Source organism: Lutjanus erythropterus, chromosome 9 (genome assembly GCF_056507025.1).
Source record: "Lutjanus erythropterus isolate fLutEry1 chromosome 9, fLutEry1.hap2, whole genome shotgun sequence".
NCBI classification, from domain to species: domain Eukaryota; kingdom Metazoa; phylum Chordata; class Actinopteri; order Lutjaniformes; family Lutjanidae; genus Lutjanus; species Lutjanus erythropterus.
The window spans coordinates 671,630-689,288 of record NC_139325.1 but is presented as its reverse complement, the minus strand read 5'-3'; positions in this window follow the sequence as shown (position 1 = coordinate 689,288).

Sequence of the window (17,659 nt, the reverse complement as noted above, 5' to 3'; positions counted from 1 at the left end):
AGTAATGTACATTGTGCATACTTGTCAGTAAGGTTAAGGGGATAATAATACTGCCACACTGACTGCACTCTCTCTCTCTCTCTCTCTCTCTCTCTCTCTCTCTCTCTCTCTCTTTCTCTCTCTCTCTCTCTCTCTCTCTCTCTCTCTCACACCATAGCAACCTCTTTTTTCCTCCTGCAAATAATCCCGCAGTGCTTTCACTGTTTTATCCCCCAAAAGTTCTGACTTTATTGGCAAAACCTCCTCTAAATACACAACAAACTTGTTCATAAAGACGGAGAGATAAAGCTCTTGTGTCTGAGAATGTTTTAATTAGTTTGGAGTTCTTGGGTTGGATTCAATCTGATAATCCTGCCTCTGCTCGTGCACACCTGCTTCGCAGCCATGAGTCACTCGCTGTATTCAATTTGCATTTGCACCCTTCAAAGTATTTAGCAAATTACATAATTGCATAAAAGCATCAATAAATTTTTGTTACGCAACTCACACACATGCAGCTCCCTGTGGGATTAATCATTTAATCGCTATCTAACTTCATTTTTCTTCCATCATTTTCACATTAGGATTAATATAACAAGAGCTCTCTCCTTCACTTGACTCAATCAACCGAGCTATATTTCAGTCTTATTACAGATCCTATCATTTAATGTGGCCTGGAAATGACTCCAGCCACGGCGCCGCCTAAAGGTAGCTACCTCCCATTTAAATTATTCTGCGGGTAGGATTATAAAAGTGACACACATTTTGGCAGCCGCCGAGTTCACATGGAAGCTAATTAGGAAAGCAACAATTTAATAGGTGCAGGTAATTCGGCACCACTGGCTCTGCAGATGACGACTCAATTTGTTGCCTGTGTACGCACACAGGGAGAGAAATGGGATGCATCACCTGCAAAGGAAGGAGAGATGATGGTGCAGAGCGAGGTTTTTGCACTGTCAGTCACAGCCAGAGATCACATTTCTCAAGCCTTCTGTGTGTGTGTGTGTGTGTGTGTGTGTGTGTGTGTGTGTGTGTGTGTGTTTGTGCAAAGAGAGATTGTCTTCCCCTCTTTTTTCTCTTTATATCCATCTTAACCTTGCCTCATCCTCTCTTCACCCCTTCATCTGTCTCCTAGCTGTCTTGCTGCCCTGTTTTTCTTTCCCTTTCCCTGTCTGTCTGTCTGTGTGTGTGCATGTGGATGCCAGCTGGTTCAGTGCTGCTGCAGTGTGCCACGCCTGCCAAACATCCAGTGTAAAAGGCGAAGCGGTCCACAGTCACCACTTCTCTCGCCTCTTTTCTCCTCTCTCTGCAGCTGCAATACAATAGCTTCCCCATCATGAAATTATCAGTGACTCCGCAGCCTCGTCTCGCCATCAAGTCACATGCCACTTTTGTTATATTGTTGCATCTGACTCGTAGGCACAGGTGGCAGCAATGTTGCTCTCACAGGGCGTCAAGCTCCGAGATCCTGAAATAGGAAGAGAAATAATAGGCACAAAGATTTAAGAGCTCATTATTCTTTATGATAAATTACATTAAACTGAGTGGATTAATGATCAGAAGTCACAGTGTGTCAGTCTCTCGGTCTACACTGTCTGTGACATTAAACACTCAGCTCACAAATCTTTAACACCTCATAAATATACTTTCAGTAAATGCTAAATAATTGAATAAAATAATATAATGTATAATGGTAAATAATATAATAAAAAAAACAGTTAATATCAGTACATTTTGTGAGTTTCCAGTGTTTTCCCGTGTATTTTTAGAATTTGAACTACTTCATATGGTGCATCTTATATATGTCTGGAAAAATAAAATACACTGTAAACAAAAAAATTTGTTGTAACTTGAAAAAAAAGTGTCCAGGCTGCCTTAAAATTTTAGGTTGACTGAATTTAAAAAGACACGTTGAGGTAATATTGTAATGATTCAAAACAAATAAACTTGATATTAATTCAGTTGTAATGCTTAAGGTATTAAGTTGAACCCACAACTCTTGACTTTCCTCCTTTTATGTTTTCTCAGTTTGAAAACTCAGTTCTTCCTTCCACACAAAGAACTTCTGTTCCTGTTGGAGCTTCTTTGCTCCAGCATTGGCACAAAGACAATATGTGAAACTGCTCTCAGTGAATTTATTCAATTTTAACTTTCAGGTTGTAGGGATTAAATTCAATATTAACCTTCACAGGGTTTTCATTACTGTAAAAAAATAAGCAATCATGACTTAAAGTGTGTGTGTAAAGACACGCAGCAAATTTTCATCATATATGTTTTTGCCAAACTATAAAAAAAAAAAAACAAAGGTCTCAGGAGAGTTTTAACTCTCAAACAATGCATTCTGGGAAGTCTGTCGATATGTTGATGATGTTTCTCTAGAAACTTACTTTAATGAGTTGACTGAACTCTGTAGAGTACATTCATTTAACTTTAATCAAAAGACACATTAGAAGAAGTCATGTTTACAACTCTGAAGTGTTCTGAAAATAAACACCAGAAATATTAAAGGTTAATTAACTTGAACAAATAAAACAATATATTGTTGTACTTGTACAGCATGTAATTAAGTTAATGTACTTAGTTAAAATGCCCATCTGTATAAATTCATTGCAGGAATACTGGTAGAGGTGATTTTGGATTAAAAGGACACTACGTCTGAACACTACATCAGTTTTAATAAGGCCAATAAATATCATGAAACTTCCTCATTTGATTATTTAGATTAAGACAATTATTTTTTTGCGTTGCAAGTTTTCCGAAATGTTTTATTTGAATATGCAAATGATGCATTATCTAAGTAAATGTACACTAATTTAGCTTACATAATTTCCCAGACCAGAAATATAAACATTGAATAAAGCTGGGTTCAGCATTCTTGTTTCAGAAAACAGAAAAATCAAAAATAAATGTTTCTTAGGAATAGAATTGTACATAAATCAGACTGAATGATTTATGAGCAAATCCCTCTATAAAATGTTCAAAAAAGAGACTTCTGGCTCAAAGTATGAGAAAAAATCATTTTGAGAAAGTGGCTTTTAAAGATATGTATTATAAAATTCCATATATTTTGAACAGGGTAAAACAAATATTTTATCTAGTAGATATCACTATGAAACTTCCTCAGTAGGTAACTTTTTTGTATTTCAAGCTTTGTGAAAATTAACTTTTGTTTATTTGTCAGGATCCTCATTAGCTGTGCCCTAAAACAAAGCTAGTTTTCCTGTTACAGTTAAAGACATAACGTATATTTAAAACATACTTAAACACAAAAAACAAAGATATAAACACTAAAGTTCACACAAATCAACATATTTAACAACATACAGTAAAAATTACAATCATCACAGAAGGAACACATGAGACATATATTAAAGAATAACTAAATAATGTAATTAATATGTATGAGTAAAAGCTTACACTCATCCTGGAAAAAAAAACTACAAAACCCATATGCATAGCATCCTACCAATATGATTTTACAAGGTGTTATTATTATTATTATCTATTATTTAAAACTTTTGATGAATTTAGGAGAAATCTGCAGAGGCAAATAGACAACACAGAGTAAAATAAACACCTAAATGTGTATTTTGGATGTTTTCTTTCCATTAGTCTGAAAGAGGACATGTAATGGAAGCAAAATACACCAAAATCTTGACCTGTGTCAAGGTCTCCGTGTAGTGTCTCACCTTCCACATTTGGTGCTCAGGTTAAAATAAACTACAGTGTGTGTGTGTTCATGTTAATGAGGGAACATGTCAGCCCAGTCACTGATTAGTTTTTAATGGACATCTGTGGCACAGGAAGGATATACTATATGGAGCAATTAGTTGTTAATTTTCATGAAATTTGTTGCCGGTAAGAAAAATATAGAGCGCCATCCTTGAAGGTAAAGTTTTGTGTGTGTGTGTGTGTGAGTGTTCGTGTACCTATAGTTCTTTAGCGTGTGTGTTCCTCAGTGCATCTGTAGCTTCCTCTAAGCCACGGAGACTTTGATAGCAGCCCATGCAGAGCGACAGACACAGACCAGTGGCTTCTTCTAATGAGCAGACTGTTGTTGGTCTGCCGTGGGGACCCTGCTTCAGTGCTGGCACACCCTACAAGATTTTATGAACTAATTAAGCACTAAAAGTTGCCTTCTTAGACAAGAAAGTCAAGATTTATACGGAGCTCAAAGAAAAAGGGAGGAGAAAAAAAATAAATAATATGCAATGATTTTTCATCCCTATCTTTAATTTGCATTGGGATACAGTGTGGTAATGGCTGAGGCTGTGTCACATTTGGACTGTCTACCAACCCAGAAAGCAACAATCTTCTATTTATAGGCATTAATTATCTTTCCTGCTGCTCTGCCACCGTCCTGATGGACCTGCAGATACTGTCATCTTCACTTTGGAAAGGAAATGTGGATCGTTCCCATGCTGATTTACAGATATTCAGTCTGGAGACACACAGCCTGGAGAATGACGAGTCAATAAAAATTTGTTTGCTCAAACTTTGAAAGTACGAGCACAAAACTCACAGACTTTTCCGGCTGCCACTAACATCTATTTTTATTAGCAATTAATGTGCAGATTATTTTCTCAGGCTATGAAATGTCATAAAATAGTGAAAAAGTGTCCATCATATTTTCCAAAACACAGAGCAAGGTCTTCAGGTGTCCAGTTTTGTTTGAGCAGCAGTCCAAAACCCAAAGTTCTTCAGTTTACAATTATATAAGAGTGAAAAGATGGATCTGTTGACATGCAAACTCAGTGGTTATGACTGTCTAGGAATCTATTATATTTCTGATATTATACATTATTATAATATTTGGAAGACTATTGTCACTGCAGCTCAGTGTTATCTGGTTAAGATTACTTTTTCATTAAAATTTTATGACATTACAGATATGCATATTAATCATTTTGAATATTATCACTTTAGGGTTCCATGCACATTACTTACCATTGCAATTTATCTGTAATTTGTTTGATTCTACATAAATGGACTGGAAAAACTCAGTAAAACTCAACATCTTATGTTATGTTTGGATAAGGCCCAAGAACTGTCCTGGCTGAGTTTGTCTTGTATGGACCATAAAGGCAACAAAAGTGACTTTTATTTTTAAAAGAAGAAATATTCAGACCTTTCACTTTTTCTAATACAGCGGTGTGAAAATGCTAAGTAATGGCCCTGCATTAAACACAGTTATTAAGTTAAAGAACATTAGTATTAGTAGCAAATAAATAAAAGCATTTGTTTAATATGCAAACAAACAGCCAATGCAGTTGTTATACTGTTATATATTATATATGATTAATTTGGATGATTGGTTTTGATGAATAATGTGGGAGGAGAAATTTGCTGTCAGAGTTAGTTAAGGTGGAGCTAGTTTTTAATTACATTATATACTGTTGGAGGGTTTAATCTTTTACAGTCATATTGTAATGTATTGTATTGATTGTTTAATGTAAAATCTTTATGAGTTATAGTAACTACAGATACACCCAAATCTGAATATGTTATCCAGGAAAGCACAGAAAATGCATGGATATTTCTTCTGTCTGACGTTGCTCATTATTATTCAGACAAAGTCAGCTTTGTTACCTTGACATAGTTTTAAAAAAGGTTTGTATCAACTGTAATCAATCACTGATTTAATCTTCCAATTTTTGAGTCATAAAACATAAGTGACATAACAACATAAAATTTAGTTTAGCTTAAAATAAAAAAAGAATGGAGGGGCGGATGAAAAGTACATTATGAGGATGAGGATATATAATTCATGATTAATTATATGCCAAAATTAAATCATTTTCATCTGTTGAAGGCGCAACAATTGCATTGCCAATAAATGTTAGATTTAAAGTATAAACATGGGACCACAGTGTGTTAAATAATCTGAATACAGATACAGAGACAGATAATTTTGTTGGTTGAACATATACAGATACCATGTCCATGTTTGTACTGATATGCTCTGGCAACATTATATTTTATTGTAGTCATGCCAATAAAGCTGATGAATTGATATTAATTGATACAGATACAAATTATGATGTGTCTGTGTAGGAACTATAGTTTTCAGATAATGCAAAAGTGTATTTTTCTATGAAATGTAAATGAACATTAAATGGAAATAATCAAATAATGTACAAGTACAATGAAAGTGTACTTAAAGTGATAATTCAGATTATTTGAAGTGTTGTATTACCTATGTTATAAGTCAATATAAATGATGGGAAACTTCCATTATTGAAGTCAAATGTTGCTCTATCCAAACCACCCAAACTCCATAGGCAATATCAGTCATTTTACCTCACAGAACACAGGAGATGCTGGTCTACCACTGCCCAGATCTGTTAGTTTGCTTGTGTTATTGTGAGACTTGGGTGTTTTAAAAGGATAGTACGGATTCACCAAAGTCACAAAATAGTACAAACAAACTAAGGGATTGAAGCAGTTGTAAAGCAGCAACTCCTGTGTTATGCAAGATAAAATGACTGATTTCAATTATGGAGTTTGGTTGGTTTAGAGAAAGTGATATTTGGCTAATGTAACAGCCATTTCCAGTCAGAGGAGGCTGTCTGAGGGCAAAGTAAAGCATGGAAAATATTCTAAATATAGCGAACACCTAAAGTGATATTGAATTTTTTAGGTGGACCTTTTTTTAACCAGCTAAAATACCTTTCGTTGCTCACCCCATCCACAGCAGTACATTGCTTTGCTTCCATGCCTGTGCCTCTCTCTGCTTCTTCAAATAATCCTAACTATCCCTTTGAGCACAGTATTTGAGTAAATGCACTTTTAATTAAAAAAAAATATGTGAGATCATGTTGTCTCTAAGTACAGGCAGTAAATCATGCCTGACAAAGACTCAGATTTTGCATTTCCCAGGTTACACACTCTGTGAACATTTAGTAAATGCAGCTCAGGCGATCTCCACATCGCTCTCACTGCTGTGACTTTACAATGACCGCTGCTTTAACTGCACAGCAGCTCCTTTCAAATGTCTATCAGTGGAGCTCTTTCTCCCCTCACTCTGGGGATCCGCAGAGATGTTGGATTGGCAGGCCAGGCTGCTGTCAGCATCATCTCTGTCACCTGTCCTGCTCGGCAGCCAGCTGCTCCTCCTGTGATAAGACTTGAGTTTATTCTGGGGCTGAAAATACTGGACTCAATCTGGCTGTGGGCCGATCACTGAGCCTCTCTGTCTGTCTACCTCCTCGCAAACTGCAGCCCATATTCCTCGCTGTCACTCAGCTGGTCCGGGCTAAAGCTGAGCGAGCTTGTTTGTAAATCTCTTTTGTGGCTTTTTCATTTATTTTTCACTCGGCAGCTGTGAAATAGCTTCAATTTGAGTTTTACAAGTCTGTTTCAGTTTGCCAGAGCTCAAGAAAGAGGTGCATGTGATGGAAGTTTGAGTCAGAATTAATCACAAAAAAGCTTAAAATAAGAAAACATTTGCTACAGCTGCAATGAAAAGAACTTAAAAATGGTGGCAAACTTAAATCAAAAGACTGTATGATTATATAAAACATACATTCAATTTATATATTTATAAGAAAGAATGTGACTTAATGAATGAGTTCATTGAATGCAGCATCCCTGTTGCTCTCCTCATTTCTCAGAAGTGTCAGCCACCTTCATCTCCTCATTTTCCTCCTCTTCCTTACAAAATGACTATCGGCTGAATGACTGATCTAAATAAAATAGGCATGGCTCCATTAGGAAACAAAAAGCTTGCTTTTATCCGGCAGCAGGCAGACTCTATTTCTCTGCCCGTCTCTTTCTTTCCCACCCTCTCTGTGGAGTGCAGCGTAAGCACAGCTGTCTGAAAAGCGGCGTGAAGGATGGACGGCTCCTATGGGAGGGAGGGGGGAGAGATGAGGAGACGAGGACCCAAGGGACAGCAGTGTTAACTGGGTGTGGCATGGCCTTTTTTTTTTTTTCTTTTTGGCTGCACTAGAGAAGCTGTGGCCAAGCTGCAGCGCTGCTGCCACTGAGCAGCTGGCTGCTGGCCATGAAGTCAAATTTCCTGTCGAAAACAACTGAGCCAGCTACACTCACTTAACTACCTTTACCTTTAACTATAGAGCGAAAGTTGACCGAGCGTGACACCCCCCAGTCTCTGCGCTACTGTAATAGGTTGCACTTGCAATATAGGATAATTCTGGTTTATTACAACTTAAAGGAATAGCCCACCCAAAAATGAAAATTCAGTCATTATCTACTCACCCTCCAACTGATTGAAGGTAGGAAGGAAGGAGTTTAGTTTTTTAGTCTACAAATCACTGCTGGACTTTCACAGGACAACAGTGTTGCAGAATCTCCCAAACAATGGAAGTGAATGGTGCAGTTTTCAAACAGAAAAAAACAACCAAAAACCCCATATCAAATGCCTCCATACACCCTGACTGGTGTAATCCAAGTCTCCTTAAATCCACGCACACCCCTCAGATGGTGTGCATGTGCACATGAACGTGGCTCCAAGCTAAGGATCTACAGTGAAGATGAAGGCTGAAAACGTGGTATAAATAATGACTTTGCATGTCAGGACAATGGGCATGTCAGACGAGCAATATGGAGGCCTTTTAGTGTTTTTTTTTTCTTTTTCTGTCATTTCTATACATTTGAAAATGGTCATCATTCACTTCCATTGTTGGAGAGATTTATCTATGCTGTTTTCCTGTGAAACTCCAGCAGTGTTGTGTGGACCAAAACATCTTCAATCGCTGTGAGGGTGAGAAGATAAAGACTGAATTTTCATTTTGGGGCAAACTACCCCTTAAGTAAAAGTTCAGAAGTATTAAAAGCAAAATATACTTAAAGTTTCAACAGTATTTTGTATTGTAGTGTTGTAGCTGGTCCAGGTAAAACTAATTTTAGCTACTTTTTATAGTGTTTGGTTGGTAAATCTACAACAATGCATATTATTTTCTAATCTACATTCATATAATATCTAAATAACATATTGTGTATGTAAATCCTTGATCTTTCCCAGAAACTATAGAGTAAAAAAATATATTATTAGAGTAGAGTTATGAAATGGCATAGAATTTTTCTCAAGTAAAGTACAAGTAAATTATATATCTAAAAATGTTTGAAATGACTCAAATTGAGTTTGTTTGTGGTGCTCTTTGGATAAAGATGTGTACACAAAAATCACAAAAACTCCAAGGTGAGTGAAGATAATAATTGCTCAACAGGGCAAATATGGAAGCAAAAGAAGTCCATCAGAATTTTAATCCTGTAAGTTAATTAACTAAAGGCCTAATCATGAAATGGACTCACCACTTAATACTTAATGTAAATTTAAATAACACGGGAACTTTTGTCTTAATTTATGTGGTTTGAATTCTTCTTTTTGAAAAATTTCTAAAGGATAATTTCAAATTGTGCAACTCAAAAAATATTCTGGGTATCTCTGGGGTGTTTGCAGATTAAACTATAATACAAAGAAAAGAGAGAAAAAGAAAGTTGAGTCAAAAAAATCAAGTGGCTGAAATTGAAATGGTGAAGTCAGACATAAAGATTCAAAATGAAAAATTTAAACTTATGTGTCTGGGCTGCAGAGATAACCAGCCAGGCCCCAAAGGAAGCTATCTGTTCTATCAGGTTACTGACTAAACATGTCAGTCGTATGATCAAAGAAAAATAAGTTCTGATATACAACAAGAAACCCCAAACAGTATCTGACATTGCAAAATGAGGAATTATTTTTAAAATTCAATCTAAAATATTTAGACAGCCATTGAGTCAAATGTTAAAACCCCTGTAAATGCAGTGTCATTTAAATTCCAGTGTTATTCAGTAGGCCTACTGATTGAATTGTTCAAATTGGAAGAGAATCCAAATTAGTTTGGTATTTCCACGCTTCCACAGAGGAGAAACATAAGCAGTCAGACAATGAGAAATATGTAAAAAGGCCAACTGTTAATTCAGATTATCTACATCATTATACTTAAAGGTGAAACTGAACACACTAGAAATGTCAGTAATAAATCCCTAATATTGCTATGGCAACTGCAGAAGGTCAAACCTGCCCTATTTGACTTGGTTGTAGCAATGTTGCCATGTTTCAGGATGGACAAAACTACCACCTTAGGACCCAGGTTGTAATAAACCAGAATTAAGTGGTTTGCTCAAGGACATCCTGTCCTGCCAGTGCTGATTCTCAGTAACTCAAAGTCAAAAAAATACTCAGACTCGATTGTACTGTGAGTCAATCCTTCCCTTTACGGAGGAAAATAGTGTTGGTACCAGTTTTAATAAGGCTGTTTAGAGCATAGCAGGCTAAATGTATGTGTGTCTGAATGTCACACAGAGCTGTTGTAGAGTAGATTATGGTGGTAGAAGGTGTTTGATTTAGACTTTCTGAGCCTCAATTTCTTTGTGAAAGTCAAATCAAATGTGTTTATAGAGGATTTGACAGAGGACACTAAGAAATGTTGCTTTAAAAAGATACAAGGGCACAAAATGTTCTAGTTCCTGCTGCCACACTTGAATGGCGAACAGTAAATTCCATATTAAGCTGAAGGAGGTGCACATCCACAGCTGCAGAATTAAAAGAAAACAAAAAAAAAAAACATACAACCTGGATTGGCTATGCATGTTTATTGTATGCAAAGTGAAAATAAATAAATAAAAATTGCAACTTAACTTTAGACAAAAAAAAGACATGGCAGGATTATTAAACATTAGAAAAGAAAGGAAAATACCTTTACAGTCAAATACAGATCAGGATCTTAAGATACAGCACTGTACAAACACTGGGAAACACAAATTACACATATGTGGATATGAATATGAATGATGGTTGTATGTTATTTATGCATGTATGTACCGTTGTTATTTTTTTTAAATCTTCCTTTTGTTTTTGAGGGAAGTTACCAGCCTTGCCTGTCCAGGCCAACAGAATCCACAAGTGAGACAAAGAAATATGAGCTTTTTAAAAAAAAACAAACAAAAAAAAAACATCTGTCGCCAGCTTATTGAAGAGCTCTAAACAGCCAGGGTAGGCTTGTGCTGTGGACACAGAACATTTAATCTAGATGAGCATAGAGATCTACCTGACACACCGGTTCAGCATGTTGAGGCTACTGATGGATTTGTAGAGCAGAAAGACAATCTTAAGATCAATTCTGACATTTAGAGGAAACCAAGAGAGACTCTGGAGCTCTGGAGTAATGTGGCTGGATGTTTTAGGATGGATTAGTGGTGAGGAAGGCTGGGCCAGGGCCTTTTTTGAGAGTTCCTCCTACTGGTGATGGACACATTCAGTCAGATGTCCAAAAACAAACTACTTCAAACTGAAATGAACAAATGATAATATGTATTATTTGCTGTTCATACACACAAACCAGAATTAATGTGAGCAGCTGATAGGGCTGTGACAGTATGCATTTTTTCTGTCGCGGTGACAAAGCTACAGCTATAGCATATTGTGCTATTCCGCCACTGCCTTAATAATTATGTGTTATTGGACTCATAGTGGAGCAGAAAATTAAACCTCGCAGTAAGTCACTCGTCAGACTGGCAGTAAATGTACAATACAGGTCACAGTGTGTTAGTTAATAAAAGCTGCAGCTTCTCAAGTCCAAGAAAAGTAATATTTCTTGTTCCCCAAATGCTGGAAAAGTGAAGGGGTTAGCCTCAAAGTAAGCTCAGCACGAAAGGCTAACATTGAGCTATGCTAATGCTTGTGGTGTACCTTTACGACGTCCGCTCGATTGCATCCCTTTCAGAAGGTTTGCAATCCAGCCTTGAACTGCAGCATCTTCTCGGATTTGTGGTAAAACAAATCCATTTTTTTTGTTTTGAAAATAGTTGTTGTTAGCATGTTGTTGTTGCTGAGTCTGTTGACCAGTCAGAGGCTGTGTTCCTGACCTGTCAACCATGAGATTGACCCTTTAAAATAAAATTTGCAGTGACAATGGTAATGACGGTAGGCATCTTATGACTGCCGTATCATCTTATGTGGTTATTGTCACAGCCCTAGCAGCTGAAGACAAGGATGAATGTTGCTGACAAAACCAAAAAGAATTTGCAGACTTGTTGGAGCATCAAACACAACGGAAATCAATGAAAGCCTTTAAATAAGCCACTGCCCAAAAGCTTGGAGCTCACATCCTTGACTGCTTTCACCTTTTCAGAAAGTGTGATGCACTTCTTCAAATAATTCACTTTAACTGAGCCAAACATACACACAGACGCACACACTGCCACTGCTCCCAGCTCAGAATCCCTCAGGCTAGTTTTGATTGTTAGTTAAATCTTTGTGCTCCTTCCCAAAGAAAAAAACTCCACAACCTTTGGCTCTGAAATGAGCTAAATTGTGAGGCGAGCGTCTGGGTGGGTTTTCTTCCCCCCCCCCCCACACTCTGCACCTCCTTTCCCTCTTCCTCGCTGAAGTGTTTCTGTCCATTATCCACAGTGACATTCTTTGTCTGAAGGACACAGGCGTTCTGCAAAGAGCTTCCGCTGGGCCAGCCCAGCCATTTAATTGAAACCGTAAAAGAACTTTCCTTTGGCACAAAAGCCCTTATGTGGGCTTTGTCGTCATTAGATTGACCAGAAAGGCCAGCGAACCTGATAAAAAGGGATTAGGAGAAATGTATTGCTGGGATATTATGTTGAGTGTGACACAGCAGCTTGCGGAAGAATTAGTAACCCGCCCTGGATTGGTCAGGCAGAAGGACAAACCAGTGATTAATGGAGTGGTCAAAGGCTACGCTTAAAAACCAATTTCACAACAAGAGCTGTGGAACATTGTAAACACTGGTCCAACTCGGCAGCACAAGCGGTACAGTAAACTAGCTCACTCACTCACCTACAGCCCAACACAGCACTCTCAAACAGCTGGCTGGACATTATTTGAAGGCGCCCGCTGTGAAAGAGTTTACCCCACAGACACCAAGCGCCTGAAATATATGAAATATTTTTAGATGTTCAGTTCTTAGGTGCCTCGTCAATCTTTAATTGATGTTTTAGGTTGCTTTAGGGCTCCATAACTGTCTGCATAGATCCAAACAAATAATCATCAACAGCACAATAGCATTCATGATTCACGCCATTAAGTAATAAAGCAGAAGTTGGACTTTTTATAACAATTTTTACATCAGGTTTAAGAAAATTCAACTGTATTGTACAAACACATTTTGCTAAATGCTAATACGAAGGTATGTTTTTTTTTTGTATTGATAGAAATGACTGTGTAATGTGAAACGTGACTCAGAGTGACAGCTAATAACAGACGCCCACAGTTTGAGATTAGTTGGTGAACATGGCAGAGGTTTTAGCAGCTAAAGCTAACAGACATTCTTAACAGCAGCCATTTTGACATGAAATAGTAGAATTCCATTCAGGTCAAACAGAGTCAGGGTGCTGCTGTTGTGCATGTTGGCTCACTGAAAAAGGCTCTGCTGCACTAAATGGAACAGGACCTTAATTAGTGTCACTGGTAACACCTGTGTTCACTCTACTATTGTATATCGCTGCTGTGAAAAAGCTCTTTTCCCTTTATTCCCCAGGAAAAAATTATCGCCTTCAGTGCCAACCATGTGAAAAACTAGCTAACGTTAGCTTAGAAATGGAGTTGGTTAACATCAACAAATGACCAGCATCCACTGCAACACAAGCCCTAACTTTAGCTGCCTCATCTATCAACATGATAGCAACCAGTCACGTTCAGTCTAATGTATTTCATATCAGGATGCTTGCTCACACGTATGGACTGTTAGCAGCTCAGAGAGGCTGAGAGGCTCTCAGGTGTGTGCCTGTAAGAGAGTGTCAGAATGTAAGTTATCCACAGCTCTACTGTTTATCAGTTCAAACCAAAGCACCAAATTTTTTTTCACAGTTGCAAGGGTGGAGAGGGCAGTTGGTTGATGCCACCAGATCAGCCAATAGCAAGGGGCAGTTTCAAGACACATTTATAACACAATGTGTAGATTTCAAATATACTGCACTAAAATGTTAAGATTTGGACCTGAGGCCATCAACAACACATATACCCATGGGGTTTCAGCTGAAAAAAAGCAGTTTGGGGGTTTAGTCACTCTTCAATAACAAGGATTTTAAAGGTACCACTGTACTTTTACATATAACTTTGTTAGTTTTTCATGCTACTTCACTACATTTCAGCAGCAAATAATGTAGTTCTCACAAATAATGTAATTTATTTTACATTTATATCTCATCTTTAGTTACCTACCAGGACTTGTAATCATTCTAAGGTATAATTAGCTTACAGACACAACACTACAAACTTTTTCGTAAACTAACAAGTAACAGTACAGTAACAGTTTGTGAAATAGAAATTCAGAATAAGCTTTAGAAGGAAAAGTGAAAAAATAGCACACTCAATCAACACCTAATGTAATATTAAAAAAAGATAACATTGAAAGGGCCCATTTTGTGTTATGACTACTTCTATTTTTTTAATTTACTTTTGATACATGGGTGCTTTCACATACTTTTGCTTAAAGCTACTACAAGGAACCTTCGTACTGTGTTGATTTTGGAGACCCCTGTGGACAAAAGCAGCAGTGTTTCCAACATAATAACCACAAAATATCAACATCATTAACATGACAAATAGAATTATCGAAAAAAAAACTCCTCCTGCTTCTTTTTTTTTTTTTTGCTAAATAACTACCTACTGTAACTTGGCCAACATTTTGAATTCAAGACTTAACTGAATTTAGTATTTTGACATTTTACTGCTGCTTTATTTGCTGTTAATCTGAGATCCTATCTAGCCAACAGACAAAACTTTGATTTTCAGAGAATGACTCAAAATGAATTTTATTTAGCTTGTGGCTATTTGATATTTATTAATTCAGGTCATAAATCGTACCAGCCTGACCCCACCAGACAAGCTCATCTGCAATCCTGAATCTATTTCCTAAAATGATGTGTTATACTGAGGAGAAACATGGCTTGGAGATGATTTTACTGTAAACCCACTTTAGTATGACTTGATTTTAGTTTGCATACACAGTGGGCTGCTACAAGGTGGATTAAGGCTCACCGCTGTGAAACCAAAGTTATTCTCAGCTCCATCACTGCCCTGTCCTCAATACCAAAGCACTTTATAAATAGGCAACCAAATAGAGCACTGTTACATCTGAGGACTGTCTTGTGTTTCACTGCACAGACACACTGAGTTCCTGTAAAAGGTTTGCTAAAGATAATCACTGACTGTGTTTAGGATAATATACGCACATATTACGGTTACATTACAGGGTTTCATGTGATTCATAGGATTTTTTTAGGCTCATCAGCATTTTTAAACCCAAAATTTCAAACACTACATTTCCTTGAGAGCTGCTTTTAATTTTTTTTTTCTGTCTCATTGCAGGTGTGTGACCGGTGACAGTGGAAGAGAGCTGCCATGTTCGGACTGCCCTCCAGTGGAGACCGTGTGTACAGCACCCAAGCCGATCTACTGTATGTCCTAGTAAAAGTACTGGTGTTACTTAAGTAGAAGTACAAAGTATATCTCTCAAAAAGTACTCAGGGTATTAGTTACTTTGTAACCGTCATCACCGCTCTAAACCAGGGTTGCAAATTTTATGCATTTTCCTTAACCAATGGTTGAAAATGCAAACAAACAATTAATTTTTAATGCTTCTTAATTTTTTCCCCTCATTTTCAACTTTTTCTGTTTTCAATTTTAAGTTTAATTATCGCACTAAAGCCTCCGCCAGGCAAATCAATGTCAAATGAGGTGCAATTGCTGCCATTTCTAGAGTATTGATTAAATATCTACGAATTTTAATTGGTTAAATTCTCTATGGCGATTAATGCTCGATCACTAACATCCTTACTCCAAACCTGTGCCTCTGCAGTGTTCAAATTTTTGCCCATATGTCCTGGTTTTCATTGGCCTGTTTACAATCAAATCACTTTACTGAGGTTTTGAAATTGCACTCAGTACTCAATTATGATTTTAAAAGTAACTAAACAGTTCAGTGTAATGCATAATTCAGTGTAAGTACAGACTTGTACCAAGACCCCCATACAATTGCTTAATTACAGTAATTTGAGTAACTATAAATAGTTACTTTAGTTTGAGCAGTTCACTACCAGTGCATACAGTAGTATAGAGTAACAGTGGACATAAGTGTCCTACAGAGAAAAGGTGAGTAATATCAGTTTTATGCTAATAAGACAGGTTGTGACTGTGTGTGTTGCCCTCTGAGAACAATAAAGGAACCATAAACACTGGGTGGTGTCTCAGTTGTCAGTGGCTTGTTTCTGTCACTGACTCAGTGAAGATGAACTCCTGACTTCAGCCCTCACACTGCCTCTGCACTCACTGCACTGGGAGTGTGTGTGCATGTGTGTGGGTGGGGAGGGTCAGCTGGTGTTGTGAATCAGGCCGCTGAAGTGTCAGACACGGCTTCTTCACAACACCAGGGTTCCTCCCCACCACTTCCTGCTGGGATGTATGACATCTGTACAAGATAACAGTAATGTCTCTGTCCCTCAGTTTCTCCATGTTGGAACAGAGGAACTATGTGTACTTTAAGCAAATGCTGCAGTGGACATGAAGGTTGAGAAGACATCTCTTACTGTGATTTTGTTACTGAATCTTCATATTATCATATTTTTACAAGTGTATTACAATCATAGCCTGTGTAAAATCCAGAGTGACCTGAAGTCCTGAAAAATTCAGGGCAGTCCTGAATTACAGGCAGTGGTCCCATATCCGGTCCTTTTTGTCCTGAAAATTAACTTGCTTTTTGTATTTTTTGGAATCTCTTTTCATTTCTGTGTTCAGGCAATATGAGCTTGCTTTCCATCATAGTGTAATTAATTGTTCATCATATAATTATTTATAAACTACTGTTCCAACGCTGGTGTGTATCTCCAAACTGTAGGAACGCAAGTCATTGCTGCCCTCTGGTGGTAGTCACGCTGAAATAATATAGCTTAGCGTGCATTAATAAAGATTTAAAGCAGAGACCTCTGTGTGGTGGCTCCGACCATCACCATCTTCGCAGTGCGTGACTCTGCCTAATCTATGGCTGATCCAAAGATGGGCAAAGATGTGGAGCGTGGGTGCAGCTGAAGCAGACCAAATGCAGCCTGGTTGCAGAAACGTACACACCTAGCTTGAAGCTACCAAGCTAGCTAAGGCTGAAAAGCTACGCTAAGATGCTACATTATATGCTATTCTGCATTGCTAGCTGGCTAACCCTTGTGTATTGTTGCACCTGGTTGGTGCCTAGTCGTCTCTCTTACATTACTTGAGGTAAGTTAAGTTGAAACTATACAACAAAGCTTTTCCTGAAATACTTGGAGGCCCTGACAAATGTGGATCATAAACACAATAACCACAAATTATATAATCAAGAATAGAATTATCTAGACAAAAATCTCCTCCTGCTTTATTTTAACTGACCACTACTCTGTGTAACTTTGCGTGGGAAAATGCAAATGGGAAAACACAGGCTTGTTTCATCTGATTTCATGGAAAATCCAACCCAGTGACAGGTATTAAGAATAATGATCTTCTTGCATTAACTTATGTGGGTCATATCAGTGATAAACTGAGACATTTTCATAACCAGTTAAAAACACCTTGTAGTAGCTTTATATTTTTTTGTTAATTTGCAACACACATTTTTTCAAAGATGTTCAACTATAGATTTTAAATGTACCACAACAAAAATCTCCATCTTAATAA